This window comes from Triturus cristatus, chromosome 3_1 (genome assembly GCF_964204655.1).
Source record: "Triturus cristatus chromosome 3_1, aTriCri1.1, whole genome shotgun sequence".
Classification (NCBI taxonomy): Eukaryota; Metazoa; Chordata; class Amphibia; order Caudata; family Salamandridae; genus Triturus; species Triturus cristatus.
In genome coordinates this window covers 596,728,342-596,746,773 of record NC_140583.1, presented here as the reverse complement: position 1 = coordinate 596,746,773, position 18,432 = coordinate 596,728,342, and positions in this window count along the sequence as shown.

Genomic DNA, 18,432 nt, shown 5'->3' with positions numbered 1-18,432 from the left:
ATCCTTTCACATCCAGCACCCCAGGTGGTGCTACCGGAGCTACATCAAACGTTTTTTCCACGCCACCCAGAGTAAATAAACTTTCCTTTCAAGAATCAGCCCACCAACGTACGCCCAAACTAGTAACTCCCAACACGCTCAAGGAACTTCTAATAGATTGTAGATATGACCCTGTGCCCGGAAAAGGGGACGAAATGGTGCTGGCATCATTACGTATCCGACGAGCTGCAATATATTTAGGGAAGATACCAGGAATGACCGCACATTTAGAAAATATATATCACTTTGTTCAGTCAGGGCGAGATTCTGAGAGTATTAACAGAGCCATGGAGTACCAAAAAGTGGAAATACAGGGGGAACTGTTACGTTTCCTCATAAACTGTGTGATCAGAAATCAAGACCGACCGGGGGTAAATCCGGAAGAAATGCAAATTCTTACCACATGGAGTAAGAATATATCAGAGGGGAGACATGATAAACGATCATGTATAGTAGCTATGTGCCGAAAGATCCGCAAAGAAATAGAACGAATACACGAAGAAAGATTAGCAGTAGATGAACATGAACAAACCGAGGACGAGGAAGAATTAGAACTGCCCACAGGACAGTTAGAAACCATGGCCTATGTAGGTAGAGGAAGATCTTGCAATAATACTAGATGCTTTACTGATCCGATACGTCCGATACGTCCAGATAATAGCCGAAAATTCCAAGCTCCTATAATAAATATAAGGTCCCCCGAACATTCGTTCCAAGCCGCTGACAAATTACTTCGAGAACGAAGGGGTTATCATATACTCGATTCTATGGACGAACAAGAATTAGCCAGGTCAGCCGTTCACTGGGTCGATAGTCCCGGAAAATATAGTGATGATATACTAATGCACACGTTTTTGAACCTCGCCCCAGATGAACAGCGTTTAGCTGGTATCTATATGATTCAACAACTCCTTATATTATATAAAAGCCAACACTCCGATCCTGGCCCCTTACCTGATATATTGACCGAATTACTCACGAATAAATGGAGAGGTTCAGGTACTGAGTTAATTAGAGAAATACTAGAATCCAGAAAGCAGTACATTCTTTTTGTATGTCCTGAACATGTCTCACTGCCCATCAAGGAAAGAACGACGTATTACATGGATAGACAGAATCCCTTACGCGAAGTACACCCGATAAAAGGTGATGACAATGAGTTTAAACGTGTGTTTGTATACACACCCATATCCAAAATAGAACTATTAGAAATGAAGAAAGTGGTACCCAGTCATGACAAAGACCCAGCGGGTTTCCACCGTGAAATTAAAGACATGTTACTTATGGGAGAATATACCTATCCAGACATTATGACAATATTGAAGGTATTAATGCCTGCGGGCATTTACGAAAAACTCAAGGAAAAGGATTGGGAGGTGGGAGACCAGAAGATAGATTGGACAGCATTAGAAAACGAAGAAAAAGCTCGAGGTCCAGGTTCAGGGCTTGGGGAAAAGACCAAGACACTACCAGGTTTACTAGTACAGGTACTGCCACGTTTGTTAACTACGAAAAAGGAAGACTGGGGTGCAATCTCAGCCTGTAAACAAAAATCAGATGAAGACACTAGTGATTTCTATTCCCGATTTGAAAAATGTTTTGGTATAAATAGTGGAATAAAAGCAAGTAGCGAGTCGTATCCACATCTGTTTGTGACAAAATTGGTTGAAAATGCCTTGCCCCAAGTTAAGAATAGAGTATTGAAATTCGAGAGTACCTGGCAAGGTAACACTCCGTCACAAATGTTACAAATGCTACAGTACCATCACAATAGAATTAGAGAGGAACAAGAACATGAACAAAGACGCATGAAAGACACGAAAATGAAAATGCTAGTTTCCCAGACGGTTCCAACTGACGGTCATAAAAAGGGTATGACGCAGTCCAGTGTTTCAGCAGGTCCTGTAAAAGGGACGTGCAACTATTGTAAGCAGCCAGGTCATTATGTACACGATTGTCCAGTTCTAAAACATAATATCGCCATAGGTAACACAAAAGAAAGACCACGACCACTTAGACAGGATCAGAACCAACAAGGAGCCCCGCAGCATGCGCAGTCCATGCCAGCTCCGCAACAGTCTATGCCAGCTCCACCACCGCAGCCTATTGCTGCCACACCAACAACTACACGACAGATGTACCAGACCGCACAGTATGACTATCCTGATTATCAACGATATTCATAAAACAGCCTAGAGAGGGAAGTCGGCTTACCCCTTATTGAGGTCCCTGTAGATCAAGAAGGACCTTATGTACACAGTGAACTATTAGGCCAAGATAGAAAATTCTTACTTGATACAGGGGCAAGCCGAACAACAATAAAACGTAGTGAAGTTCCAGGGGCACCCCTCTCAGGCTCACAGAATATTTCCCTTGGTTTTTCAGGAAAACCTATCATTAACGAAGTATCACAGCCTCTTCCACTTACGATTGGTCCCTTGACACGAACTACAGATTTATTACTTACTAAATCATGTCCAGAAAACCTGTTAGGCATAAAAACTTTGAAAGCTCTAGGAGCTATAATATGTTGTTCTCCGGAAGGAGTAAGATTGTTTTTACGTGATTTCAAAGGGCACTATGTGTCCCGAGACATGGATGACCGACTGCAGACTTTACCCACACATTTATGGGCACAAGGCCCTACAGATGTTGGTTGCATGAACATTACACCATATCGAGTCACACTAAAGGCAGGAGTGGTACTACCACGAACGCGACAATACAAGTTACCCCCAGATGCTGTAGTGGCTTTACTGCAAATCGTTGACGAGCTTATTACCCAAGGAGTGGTTGTGGAAACTGACTCCAATGTATGTAATTCACCGATAATTCCGATTCTTAAACGAACCGATCCAACAGCCCCGCCAGTATATCGATTGGTTATTGATCTGCGCGAATTAAATAAATGCATAGTACCACAATACCCCGTAGTCCCAGACATTTCTTCATTACTGACAGCCATTGATTCCGAAGCAACATTCTTTACTGTAATTGATCTCAAGAATGCCTTTTTCAGCGTCCCAATAGATCCGGAAAGCCAATACTTGTTCGGATTTAGTTTAAATGGACGAAGCTTTAAATTCACACGCGCGCCTCAAGGATTCACAGAAAGCCCCAGCATCTATAGCCAAGCACTGAAACGAGAACTTGACAGTATCCACATGCCAGTCAACACTGCCCTGCTTCAATATGTCGATGATCTGCTGATCACCGCTAGAAGCGAACGTGAATGTGAAAAAGCCTCACTGACGGTTTTACAATTTTTGGCCGAAAAGGGGCACAAGGTGTCCCCTTCTAAGCTGCAATTCTGTGTCCAGCGAGTTGTTTACCTTGGTCACTCGCTGTCCAAGGAGGGAAGGCAGCTTACATCAGATCGCATCCAGTTAATTGCTAATATGCCAATACCCAAGACACAAAAGGAGGTGCGGGCTTTCATAGGCCTCACTTCATATTGTAGGCAGTGGATCCCTCAGTATGCATTTCTAGCAAAACCACTCATTCAGTTGACAACACAGGAGGCAGCCATATCGACTGTTCTCCCTTGGACTCAGGAACATACACAAGCTTTTGAAAGCCTAAAGAAAGCTTTATGCCAAGCACCTGTTTTAGCAACACCATGTTACAATAAACAGTTTACACTCTTTGTTACGGAACGCGAAGGTACTGCCTTGTCAGTACTCACACAGGAACAAGCAGGATCACACAAACCATGTGCTTATTTTTCTAGTACATTAGATCCCGTAGCTCAAGCTCTACCTGCGTGCCTGAAATCAGTGGCAGCAACAGCTTTAGCAATCAGACAAAGCGATGCCATAGTACTAGGACACCAATTGACAGTACAAGTACCACATGCAGTAGAGGTTCTCTTGAACCGCACACAAACACAACACTTGACTATAGCAAGACTCACTGGTTACGAATTAACATTATTTCAGCCACACATAGAAATCAGACGTTGTAGTACATTGAATCCTGCCACACTGTTACCAGTAAACGGAACAGACCCACTAGCACATGATTGTATTGAAGTTATCACTATCACGACGAAACCCAGACAAGACTTAACAGACGTCCCATTGTCAGATCCAGACCTGACATTGTATGTAGATGGTTCATGTATGAGAACAAGTACAGGAGAGCTAGTGGCCGCTTACGCAGTCACAACCGACACTGAAATCATTGAAACAAATTGCATAAATATCTTGTCAGCTCAAGCCGCAGAACTCATCGCTCTGACACAAGCCTGTATTCAAGCCACAAATAAAAAAGTCAACATATACACTGATTCACGTTATGCATTCGGAGTTGTACATGACTTCGGCGTGCTGTGGCGAGAGAGAGGTTATTTAACTTCTCACGGTGCCCACATTCAGCACGGACCCCTCATTCATGCCTTATTAGATGCAATACATCTACCCACTGCAATATCAATTATGAAATGTAAAGCTCATACGAAAGTTACTGATATCATTTCTCAAGGCAATGATCTAGCTGACAGAACAGCTAAACAGACTGCTCAAACTCAAACATCTGATATGACAAAGACAATAGTCCCGACACCAACACATTGTATGACGGTTAAGGATCCCGCTCTTGACGTAATTGACATACAGACACATGCTACACCAGATGAAATAAAGAAATGGACTGAATTAGGAGGGATCCGAACGGATCAAGGATGGATGACGAAGGAAAAATCTGTGTGGTTCCTTCCTGATTCAATGGTCCAAGTTATAATTAAAACTGCACATAGTCCAGCGCACCTAGGAGAAAAAGCTATGCTAGACAGCATTCAACACATTTGGTTTAACAAACATTTACGAGCAGCAGCTAAACAAAAAGTTCGTACCTGTATGATCTGTTGTCAGTTTAACCCAGGTAAAAGCATTCCCGTAGAACAAGGTGGATTTCAGCCTCCTGATCACCCTTTTGAAGTCCTCCAGATGGATTATATCCAGATGGAACGATGTCGAGGATTCAAATATGTTCTCGTAGTTGTCTGTGCTCTTTCCCGTTGGACAGAGGCATACCCGGTTTCAGATTACACTGCCCCGACTACTGCCAAACAGTTGGTTCGAGAATTCTTCCCACGGTACGGTTTACCACGTGTTGTCTACTCAGATAACGGCCAGCCGTTCTCATCCGAACTAATGAAACACGTTTCACTTTTGTTAGGCTATCAGTGGAAATTTCACTGTGTCCGACACCCCGAGGCAGCAGGTCTCGTGGAACGACATAATCAAACTCTGAAAATTAGATTGGCCAAAATATGTAGAGAGAAAGGTGTCGACTGGGTAGTAGCCTTACCAGTCGCACTCTTTTACATGACAATGGTAGCGCACTCTCGAACAGGGCTATCCCCTTATGAGGTGGTCTTTGGCAGACCACCAAATATGTGGGGGACGCCTATACCACGCAAAATAACTGATATTGACTGTAATATGCTGACAGATTACTTGGCTTCCTTGATGTCTGCACTACAATCTTGTCGTTCACAGGTAGCTGCAGCCTTTCCCGACAACACCGAGGTGAAACCCCATGATGTAATTCCAGGGGACTTGGTATTAGTGAGGAACTTTGACCGGAAGTCTCAGCTGGATCCTAGGTGGAAATCGCCTCAACTCGTACTGTTAACGACGAGGACAGCCGTGAAGATCGAAGGTCGAAAAGGCTGGATACATTCAAGTCATATCAAGAAATTTCATGGACTACCGTCCGATGTAAACGACACACCTCGCGTGTCTTCACCGATTGACTCAAAACTTCCTTTGGTTGAACTGAATGACAAAGAACAATATAAACTAAAACTACGGTCTAACAAGTCAGGCAATTTGATTGTTTAAGTCCTCTCCAAGGTGAATCGGTCGAATTTGTCTCTGACATGTATCCCCTAGACCTGAATAGAGAAAGAAACGGAAAAATGCGATTGAAACAACATGCGTACTGTAAATCATTACGTAGTCATTGCACAGTGACGTTATTAATTTTGTTTTTCTTAAGTCTTTTAATAATTGCTGCAAGTATATTGTTGCACATATATTATCCTATTTCTAAACATGTTTACAATGTTACTGCTGAACATTCTTTTAGTGAATTACCCCCGCATGAGTTGTCCTATAGATTTGCGCTGCGCAATAACACTTTTATTAGTATGTTACATCATTCCCATCAGGTTAGCAATGCTACAAATTGTTGGATATGTGGCCGACTCCCTCCCTATCAGAACTATAAAGGAATTCTACCTCTCTTTCCATACCCATTCACACACAATGGCTCCTGTGGAGCATGGTTTAGTTTAATTAATTCCCTAGATTCGAATTCTGCAGTTTACCGGAATAACTGGGTATGGGGAAATCTGAACTTAGTTTTGCTCAAAGTCTGTTACCCTAACAAGGAGGGACTTCCCAAAAGAACAGGAACTGATCTAGAAAATGAAGTATATGGATTAGGGAATTTCACGCTTAATCTCATGATCCTGAATGTCGAATCCGAAGCTACACCAATTTTGCCCGCCATGTCAGTATTTCCAGTTAAAGGTGAATTATGTGTAAGAAAGAATGGTTCCATACATATGGGCCATAGTAGATGCACCACTGTAATAGAATTCAGTGATCAAGGCAAGTCTACATTTAGAGCTTCTCGCCATTCCTACTTCGTATGTGGTCAGACTGCATATATACGTTTGCCCCTAGATTGGGATGGTACTTGCTACATCGGATTCCTTTTGCCACCTGTTTTCCTAGCTCCTCCTGATTATCATAGAAATACTCATTTAGTACACAATAGAGAACGGAGAGATCTCCCAATAGTCGATTACACTGAGACAGCATGGGAAAAATACACAGATTTCAATAAAGGTCTCTTTCCCTATATAGGTACAGTTACCAATAGTAAGCTGATACGTAGATTAACCAGAACCCTTGAAGCAGTAGTAAACGAAACTATTTCCGCCTTAGGCAATTTAACAGAAGAACAGTCTGCTATGCGGATTGTTGTGCTTCAAAATCGTCTTGTCCTTGACGTCATCCTGGCCGATAGGGGCGGAGCTTGTAGGGTCATCGGATCAAGTTGTTGCATTTTCATACCAGAAAATTCGCCATCTGTATATAAAGCCATAACTCGCCTTCATAAGATTGTCAGCCAGATACACCAGAATCCAGGCACCTGGACTTGGTCCGGTTGGTTTTGGAGTGTATTATCTACCTTTGGATGGAGGGTCCTATCCTTCCTAGGTATTGGCTTTCTCATACTATTCAGTTGCTGCTTATGCCTACAATGTGGACCAGCGATTTGCGGCCTGTGTGCCACATCGTGTATTCCACCACCAAGATTTCGTTCATCCCAGAAGAAAAAAGAAGAACAAATGATGTTATATGAACAGATCAACGGATTGATGAAGATTGATATCTCTTAAGGGCAAGAAACTCACTTGAAGACAAATACCCCTAAGCTTTTCATTCCTCTATATTATTTGAAGACATATTTTGATTCTGCTGGATTGTCAATAAGGAGTGTCGCCATCTATTTCAAATTAATTGAATTGAATTGACACATGTATAGTGCATGGCTACCCGGAAGCATCCCAGCCCTGAGGTCGTAACTTAGAGGACCGATCTCTTATGGAAAAAGCCAAGGTTTTTACTGTTTTTGGAACGTCAGATGGTTCGGTTCCCTCCGAAGATGTAGCGGGAGGGCATTCCAAAGACTGGAGGCATTAAGTGAGAAAAGCCTTCCGCAACTTCTGGCCTTTTTGATACTAGGAACCACAGCAAGATGGAGATGTTTGATCGGCGTTTCCTGTTCGCCCTGTAGGGGCGATCATGGCATTATTGATTAGGGGTCCACTCCCATCCAGCGACTTCTGGGCTATGCAAAAAGCCTTGAAGTCTATTCTCTCCTGTACCGGGAGCCAGTGGAGAGAGCGTAGTGCAGGTCTTTCTGAACAACGCTTGAGGGTCTCAGTGAGCAGCCTCGCAGCACAATCCTGTACGACCTACATTTGGGACGGGGGATAGAATGGGAGGTTGCAGAAGTCCAGAGGGACCCCCAGGGTGGATGGATTTGGATTACAGTTAAGGTGGATGGTAATCTATTAAATCTTGTCAATTATTATGCCCTGGTGGTGGATGATGCAAGGTCTATTATAAAGATCATGGAGTTGGCTAGGAGAACTGTTGCCCTCATAAGTTTTGGAGGGGATTTTAACTACATTCAGGACCTAGCATGTAATGTTTCGAACAAAACGAAAAAACAGTTTAAGTCAACTACAAAAAAAGCACTTGATATTTTGAATCAAGATCATCAGCTGATCGATCTATGTCACCCTGCCATGTCGCAATATACTTTTTATTTTGGACAATTCCAGTCTGCTTCTCGTATAGACTTTTTCCTCATGTCCCATTCCCTTAAGTGTTGAGACTCTCAAATTTGGACTAATTCCTTTTCAGATCATTCACTGATTAGTTTAAAATTAGAAATAGAAGCCAGGTAAAGAGACCGGCCCGGGTGGCAGATGGACCGCCTCCTACTCTCTAATCAAGTGTGGTTATTATACATGAAAAATTGGATGAAATCATTTTTTCAGGTCATTAAGGGTACTGCAACAGCTTTTTCGGTCTGGAGGGCCTTTAACGCATCAAGTCGTAGCCAGATCATTGCCTTTATGGCATCACAATCAAACATACGGGTAACACGTATATCTGAACTTCAATTAGCAGTAGATACAGCCCTCCAGGCAAAGACTAGTTCCTTGGGAGATCTTATGGGGATTTACCGGCAGTTGGCAGCAGCTCAACAGGAGGTAAGAGATTTTTATAATCGAAGAATTGAATAGCCTGTGGATGTTTCATCAACAGATGTATGAAGAGAATCAGCTGATGGGTAAACTTCTGGCCTGCTCAACACGGGTGAAGCATGAGTCAGCCTTAAGTATGGAAATCGAGGACCCAGAAACAGGGGTTTTGATCTCTGGAAAGGAAAGAGTTGTGAAAAGTTTTTTTGAGCACTAGATAGATAGATAGATTAAGCACTATAATAACCTCTAGCCAACTAAATATATGACTTCGCTGGAAGCAATATGTCAATATTTCTCAGAAACTAATTTTTCACAGATGTCAGGCTCCCAGGCAAAGGAACTTGAGGATGATATCACTCCAGCAGAAATTTTGCACGCTTTAGCTTCAGTGCCATCTGGCAAGGCCTGTGGAAATGAGCTTGGCAGGAACTCTAAGCTAGGTGTGGCCACAGACGTCCCTTTTTTTTCTTCTTTGGATACCTGTAGATAACGCATCTAGTTAAGAAATGTTGTCTTGTGGCCGACCCAGGCCCATCTCTCCGGACGGCTACTGTCTTTGGAACAAAGTTAAAGGGGTTCGATAATTGGTGTAGACTTCTGCGGAATCAAGGGGAAAGCGACTTAATAGAAACCTTTTTGGGTAAAATCTCTGAGACTTCAAATTGCCTTTTTGCTGAGGCTGAGTGGAAGACAATTTCACAAATCGGCTAAAAGTCTTTAAGGGGAGCCTATATCAAGCATGTGTCTTTCTTGTCACGTTGGATGGCTTATCATACTCTGAAAGCTTTCCACAAAATGTTTCCTGACTTGGAGGATAGATGTTTTCGCTGTCAGCAATTGGCTTCATATTTGTTTTGTCTGTTCCATGTTGACCCAATTTTGGGAGGCAATATTTGGGGCTCTTAGTAATGGTCTGCAAATTCAACTTGAGACTGAGGCTGCGGTGGCGTTTTTTGGCATCTCCAAACTAAATCAAAATGTCTTTAAAGCGAAAAAGGGGGAGGAAGCTTTTATTGCAATAGACTCTCTAGTGGCTCGATCCTTGATTCTGCAGAATTGGAGGATTTCTCGAGTGCCCACATTTGAACAATGGTATGATAAAATGACTCGAACACAGACATTTGAAGTAGCCTATGCAAAAAGGGTGGGAGGAACTTGAAGGTTTGTGCGGGTCTGGACATATTTTGAGGGAGTAGGTTGTGACCTGATGTAATTATTGAGTGATTGGATATTATTTTTCTCGAATCCTTGAACTATATTTTCCTTATTATCAGTCACTTCACACTTTATTATGTTCAAGAGAGACTAGGTAATACTACACCGAATTTATAAATATAAATGAATTCTTTATTTTTAATGATGAACTATATCTATTTTTACATTATTTATGAAATTCTATGATGTGACACATTTTTCTATGTTTGCTGGTCATATCAAAAAATTAAAAATGACATGAGACAGGTGCTTCCTATGCATTGCTCACGGACAATAGCTTCGTAGAAAAATTTCCAGTTTTGTCAAATGCTAGTCTGTATCTGTCCTTGTTTCCTATAAGAGTTTTAAGGATAATTGTGGGTGAGGTAATTTGCGAGGATGAGAATGCCAGTATCTCATCCTCCTTCTCACTGATTTCCACTATGTACGAATTTTCATGAACTATTTCCAACCTGTCTTTGTTCATATTTATATATTGAATTTGAATAGATTTTGATAAACTAGCGTCTCTGGCACAAGTTTGCCCAGAGTTTGCACTGACCAACCAAACATTTCAGAGCAACGGTGCATTCATCAAACTATGCGGGAGGCTACATGCATCCGAAAGAGACTCTATCGATAACCTGTGCTGGAAAGAAATTGAGGGGAAAAAACAGAACAACAACATAAAAGATTCCTGGGGTTTCTATCTAAATCAGGCTATCGAAGAACTTTGCGCGCAAGAAATTTGGAGACCCAGCATTGGAAGGTAGCATTTAATTCAGCAATAAAGTTAACTACCAAATACCTGTCTTATACCAGATGTAAACACTCTATTTTTTTTTTTTGTAAATCTGTTTATTGGTTTTTCACATAAGAAAGCAAAGAAAAACAGTGACATATACAGAGGAACACCAAGAGTAAGGGTGATTCGGATCTGTAGGACATAGCGGGATACAGGATCGGGATTAACAATTGTGTATTATAGTGAGATACGGGCGCCAACAGAAGTGTAAAAACCTTTCTACATCACATGTGTACGAATACAGTATGTGGGTATTATTTAACAGATATTAAAAAGGGGGAATGGAGTACAACAAAATGAGGACAAATAAAGCAAAAATTGGGGTTAACTGTTAGTGATATACCACAGGGGTTCCCCCCGCTTAACCCTCATGCATGCGCATCTTCCACTTTTAGAGGAAAATTGTCACGTGTGCCAAATGTGTAATCACTGACTGATTGTAGGAGAGATCATTAATGAAGGTTTGCGCTGTCTCTGTAGGGATGGATGAGCACCCTCCGAATTATGTCGCCACTATGGCTGGCTCCTTCTCTATGGGTGAATCAACTGAATCCGTGTCATTGTCCCTCCGCAGGTCCGCTAATATTGCGCCCAGCTGGCGGCTAGTGGGAGTTTGCGGAGGGCCAGCAATCTTCTCTGTGCAGGGCAATGCCCTTTGCTTTAGCTCATGTCAGTAAAGAGCAACACCACACCATAGCATGAGGGGGAGCAGGACACTTCCTTCTCCTAGTGATCAGCTGCTTAGCGGTTGCCATGTCCAGATCCAGGAAGCGATATGTAACCTTATGTCTTTTACCTCTTCTAAAGGGAATGTCATGCTCAGTGCAGCTGGCAAGAGCATCAGCTATTGTACTCCAGTACCCGTTAAAAGCAGGGCAGCGCCACAGCATATGTGAAAGGTCTGCATCAACCAATTGACTCCCGGGACAGGCAGTGTCTGTGCAATGGAAATGTTAAATAATTTTAGCTGGGGTAAGGTACGCTCTGTGTAAGTGTGGAAATATGGATTTTTATGATCAGTTATGTCCCCTATCTTGGACCCCAACGGTTTCATGTATAAATCACAAGTACATGTATGTTCCCTCCAGTTCCAGTTATGAAGACGCAAACACATGTACGTCCACCGCCAACATGTCCTCTTTCAGATCCGCCATGAATGGGCCGGATATTCTATTCCTAAGTATGAAAGGCCACCGGCTTTATATGGTTCATTTATGCCATTTTACAGTCCAGGCGAGTAGGCCCTGATTCTACCATCAAGCCTTTTTCCTGCCTTCTGCCTCTGGAAGCTCCAGTCTGAGCTCGCATCTGTATCCATGAACTTTGTCCTACTCCCTGCGCGGCTAACGGTGCCTGACTCCAGCCTGTTGCCTGCCAAAAAACTGTATTTCACCTTCGAAATTATCTGCTCCGCTCCCTACCCAATGCATTCCTGTCTAGTAGTTTAAGTAAACATTCTTCCAGCTACCGAGCAAAGGGCCCGGCTTCTCTGTCTTTATGCAAGTAATTCATAGCCCTGTTACTATGGAAGATTTCTGCCCTCGCATCTAGTGTAGACACTTAGACGCTTGTACACGCACTCACAGTCAGTATAGAATAGATTTTGTTCGAAAGACCTTTCTTTTTGGATAACATAGTTCTTTAAACATAGGATGTTAGATATGATTTGGGATTAGGTTGACTTGACCCCCCAGACTTCTGTCTCCACATGTAGAGCTAAATGTCAAGTCCCCTTCACCCCCTAGTTGCACGTCAATCACACGTCATGCTGCTGCGCGCGCATTCCTGCCAAGTATTTCTGCTGACATTGCGAAATTCTTTCATAGAACCACCCTATTGTGACATCATACCTGATGACGTTCTTTAAGTTACACCTAGTACACCCACTTTAATTACGCATGTATGTTTTATCTTTTGTCACGCCTCCTGCATCGGTTTCACTGTAATGCATATTGTATAAAAATGATTACTTGTCAATAAAGTTGGTCCTTCACTTCCTGAACCTTCGTGGTGATGGAATATGGAGTCCTCAATTCGAATTGATTTTGGAATAAAGCCCGTTCCGAACCTCTAATACCACGGATTCTGCCTCTTATTTTTCTGAGCTATTATTATTAATTTTCCGTATCAAATTAAGTTCTGGTAATTAAATTATTTACCACATAAGATAAAACATTGGATCTGGCGGAAGCGCTGATAGCAAGGTATTCATGTGGTGCTCTCCTGGGCCGCTGCCCACTCAGAGTCTGTGGTCCCCTCCCAATGAAGCTTCAGGGGTTCCAGTGTGATTGCAGCATGTTGTCTAAGGGAGGCGGCGTACCACCGTGTCAGGTGACCCCCGGTACCCATCACATGCAGGTACTGAATCGTGAAATGTGTGGGGAGGCACAATGGTCAGGTCGCCCCAATGAGCCGTGAGGGCTGTTATAAGAGAACGATGTAGTAAAACGCGGCCCAGGTGAATCCCCTCCTCTGAGACAAGCACTGTGTATGGTATGAGGGTCACATCCCGGAAAAGATCTACAGTGTCATGTATGTCAGCCATCTCCCAGTTGTGTAGCTGAGCCGCAGTGGTGACCTCTAGCCCCCTAGGTGTCCTCTGGAGAGGAATAGCAGGGGCAAATGGTATTATGGAATTGGGTGATAAAAAGGCTTCTGTGGAAGCATTTGTGTGCTACTGTGAGCAATAGAAAGTCAATGGCTGTGGGCCTCGAGCAACGGTTGAACAAATGAAGTAGGGAGAGATGCGATAGGGGTGAGTGTAGAGTGGCTGTGTCACTGAGCTGGCGAGAGGCCAGCCATCTATCAATCCATTGCAGCTGTGCAGCTAGGTAGTAATGCTCTAGATTAGGTGCGGCAGAGCCCCCATGGTATGTGGGTAGATAAGTTTTTTTAATGGAAACACAGTGACGAGAGGTACCCCAAATGAAATATCGAATCGTTCTCTCTAATTCTTTGAAAAAAGGGGGATATGGAGGGGTAGGTTCGTAAAATAATAGAGGAGCCGGGGAAGGATCAGCATTTTGGTAATTACAATTCTACCAATGACAGATAGCGGAAGGGTACACCAAATGGTGAGCTGGGCACAGATAGCAGTCATCTCTCTACCTATGTTGCCTTCGAAGAGGTCACAATCCAGCTGATAAATGTGAATGCCTAGATATAGGCACACCACATTACTTGGTTCCCGTTAAGAGTGTACTTAGGGTCCTGGTATGATCCCAAAAAGGGGTATAGAGAGGACTTTGATGCATTGACGAGCAATAACGACACATCAGCAAACAACAACAGAGTGTGAGCCAACTAGGAGGGAATGAAGTGGATGTCTTTCACGTACATCAGTTTATCATCTGCATACAGTGAGATCATGTGTATCCCGTCACCTAGGGGTATGCCCATTTCGACTGGGGTGCAGATGCATTCAGTTAGTGTCTCTATTGCAGGGAGAAAGGAAGTGGGGATAAGGGACAGCCATGCCTAGTCCTGCGACCAACAGCAATGGGATCAGATATATAAGGACTCATTTTCACCCGTATAGTTGGGCGCTTGTAAAGTAGCTTGACCATACCAATAAAGGTGGTCGCAAAACAATTTTGGATAGCACCGCAAAAAGATAATTCCACTCAGGGGAATCAAAGGCCTTCTCGAGGTAAAAAATCAGGCACCCCAGTGTTGCCAGCGAAGTGGCGCATACGCCGCAACCCTGAAAAAGCAATGAAGGTTGAGGGAAGTGATATTAGCAAGGACAGACCCGTTCTGGTCTGGATGGACCAAGACAGGGATGAGGGGCACGAGTCGATTAGCAAGTATTTTCGCCATAATTTTATAGTCAGTGTTTAGAATGGCTAGGGCTGTGGGGTCTTTGCCCAGCTTCAATAAGGAAACTAAGTTGGCCGTGTATAATGAAGATGGCATCAGGGAATTTTCTAGTGCAGAGTTGTAAAGGGCGTGCAAGTGCAGGATCAGTGTGTCAGCATATGTCTTAAAGAACTTAATTGGGAGCCCAACTGGGACCGGCGCCTTCCCAGGTGCCAGCATAGTTAAAGCTTCACGTAGCTCATCAATAGTGACGGGGGGAGTCTAGCACCATGTATTGATCGAGGGATATCAAGGGTAGGTCTATTCAACCCAGGAAGGTACTAATCTGCAGATGATCTCCCTGGCTAGTGGATTTGTAAAGTGTTGAATAGTGTCTGACCATGACCACATGAATGTCAAGCTGCGTGTAGTGAATGTGGCCCAAGTCATCGCATATGGCATGGATTGGTCAATGAGGGTGTTCCTGGAGCAACATGTAGGCAAGCAATTTACCTGCTCTGTCAGATGTAGCATGCGTACGTGCAGAGTGATCCAGGTAGTTGTGGCAATGCAGTCTGTCCAAAAGTCTATCATGCTCACCATGTACCTCATCTAAGTGGGTACTGCCACAGATTGCGTAACCGAGGTATTTTCGTAGCAGTGGAGTTTGCGCTCGATGGCACTGAGAGAGGTATTCAGCTGTTTATGGATGTTCCATGTGAGGCCAAGGCAATGCCCTCTAATCGTGACCTTGAAGGCCTCCCATTCCAATGATAGTGAACTCGTGGAGCCAACGTTAAAGGCAAAGTAGCCTGAGATTGCCGTGCCCAGAGAAAGCAGAATGCTTGATCCTCCAGTGCTGCCTATTGAAGAAGTCAAGCAGGGATCAGTGGAGGTCCCACGTCCCAGCTAAGCCTCAAAAGTTGAGGATTATGGTCAGAATGTGTACAACCAAGGTATTCAGTGTCCTTAATCAAGGCAAGCAGGGAAGAAGAAGGTAGTATAAGATCCAGTCGCACATGGAGTTCATGGACAGGTGAATAGAAGGAGTTTATGTGGGTGTCAGAGTTGCGAGGGTGCCATAAGTCTATTAGGGCCAATGGGTGAGCCAAGTAAGCAGAGCTTGTGCATTGGATGATGCGGAGGTACACGTAAGGGGTGGAAAAGAGTGATCAAGTGAGACATCAAGGACTGAATTGAAGTCACCTCCAATAAGCCAGGGTAAGCTGCTCCAGCTGGCCAATACCCTAGTAAGTCTACAAAGGAAGGAGTTCTGATCTAGATTGGGAGCAATAACCGAACCTATAAGGAGTGGTTGGCCATTTAGTTTACCCTTAAGGAACACATATCTGCCCTCTGTGTCGACCTCAGCCTCCTCCACCTCACAAGGGACCCCCACCTTCACCCATATCAAAGTGCCCCTCGCCTGGGAGGAAAAGTTAGTACTGTACATCTGACCCCGCCAGCGGCGGCATAGTCGACCCACCTCAAGATTAGTTAGGTGGGTTTCCTGGAGCAAGGCAATGACAGCGGACCCGGGCTGCAGATAAAAGTAAATGGAGTATCTGCGTGAGGGAGAATGTAGTCCCCTCACATTCCAGGTTACAACATTAATGTGAGCCATGGGATCAATAGTAGCATCTGAGCTCAGTCAGCGGTGCAAACATGTGAGAGAAGAGTGGGCGGCACCCCACTAGGGGTAACAAAGAATATATGGGGAAAACTAAAGAACCTGTTTCTGTGTTGTGTAACTTCATGAGAGCTAAATCCCACAGACCGCAAGGACCAAGTCGAGTTTGTGTGAAAGACAGAAGGTTGAGGCTCTGGAGGCCCATCTCCCTGCGGAGATGCCCCGGCTCCAGACTCCTGGCGAGGAGAGGAACAAACTAAGTCTGATCTGACCCCTAGGTGTCCCCTTGTGCCGGGGAAGTAGGCGATCCCCCACCTCCCACTGACCCAACGGGCAATAAGCACCTGGACAGTGATGAAGAAACAATGTGGATTGCAGCAAGGATGTCTGGTCAAGAATAACTAGGTGCCAGATCCAGACAAAGTCCAGTAGTGTGTCTGACACCCTCACAGTAGTGTGGAGTTATACCTGCCAAATACCAGCACAGGCCTGTAACAAACTACAGGACCACTCTCGCAACGCAGTGGTGAGGCAATGCGCAGGAATGACTGAGTGCACCCCTATTTTGTAGGCACCATCGTGTTGCATGCTGGGAGCCAATGTCCGATCAACCCCATTACCCCGGTTGGCCCAAGGAGAGAAGTAAGCGGAGGGCAGCCTGGACCCAGCCCGGTCCCTGGAGTACCCCCAAGTCCATAAGACCTAAAAGGCTGTTCAGTGTGCACACAGGGCGGCATAGTAACCTGCCGACCGTGCGTGGAGCAGGGGGACAGCTTAGGCCCAACACATCCCCCGTGCTGTCCCCACTCCCAATAGCATACAAAAAACCAGCAATCAAAGCGTGCCGAGCGCCATGCAATCGAAGGTCACCCACAATGCCACTAGTCTAAGGGCTCATCGCTGGCATCCATTATCATTACATGGGGCGGGCTAGGCCTGAACGACCTGCTCCCCAAACTCACAGGCCTGCAGCAGCACAAAGCCGGACTTACCTCTGGAAATGAGGTAGGCACCCAGGCCCAGGAGACCAAGGAGGGGCAGACATCGTTCCTCAGCAGGCCGATCCATAAAAAGGGGGCCAGCAGCCCCAGAGACAGCCCTTGGGCACAAGAGAGAGGGCTGCTACAGAAAGCTGAAGCACACAAGTCACGATAGCATGGGGCACGCCCCAGGCCCTCAGCCAGCAGGCCTCAGGCAGATCCGGCCCGATATCCAGTGGCGATCTCAGGGCTGGGAGCCCACACGATCCAGCCGATGTGAGAGTGCATTCAGGCACCAGGATTTGGAGGCACCAGACTTGCGGTTGATCAGTCCGTCCTCTCCGCTCACAGCAGTTCCGCTACATCGGGCCAGGGCGGGGAGGTAAGATGAAGGAAGGACCTGTCGTCTACGTCACACAGGGCCGCACCTCTGATCGCAGCAATCCCGGTGGGACGACGGCTTAGGCTGCCTCGCCATACGCGGTAGCAGTGGTCGGGTGATATCCACAGCCACGTGTGGTCTATCGGGTGATTCGTTCGCACCGATAAAGCAGGAAAAACAGGAAGGGTATGGAACGGGCTCAGAGCACGTCCGCCATCTGAAGCAGTTGGCAACTCCCTCCCACAGATGTGAACACTCAATTACGAAGACGCCATGCCTGGACAGTGATCAATTCATATATTAACTGGAAGCCTCAGGTATACTTATCAGCTTACTTTTCAACGGCCATAAAACATCCGGCTTGTTGGAAACAAAGGATCTCATCCCTAACTACAAAGACCAGTTTCAAAACCAAGATTGTCGATTGTGCAGATATAAACAAAAATCTTTAGCACATATTCTCTGCGTATGCCCAAAGTTCATGACAGAAAGGAAAAAATTACTTTAAGAAATATTCATAAAAATGAACATTCAAACCTGCAGAGAAGCAGTAACCACTTGGTTAGGCGGTTCTTCAAACCCCCTAGACTGCAGGGGGGTAAAAAAAATTATACTGAATCTAAAAGAAATAGGACAAATCTCTCATGAACACTAAATAGATCCTTTGCACTTCAGAAAAGAACAACAAATCGAAATAATGTAAAAGTCCATACAAAGCATAAGCACTTTTCTAAGGACAAAGCACTTCATGGACAATAGAATTGAATCTGGCCCTATCAATGATCATAAAAGATTCATTGTTTTATA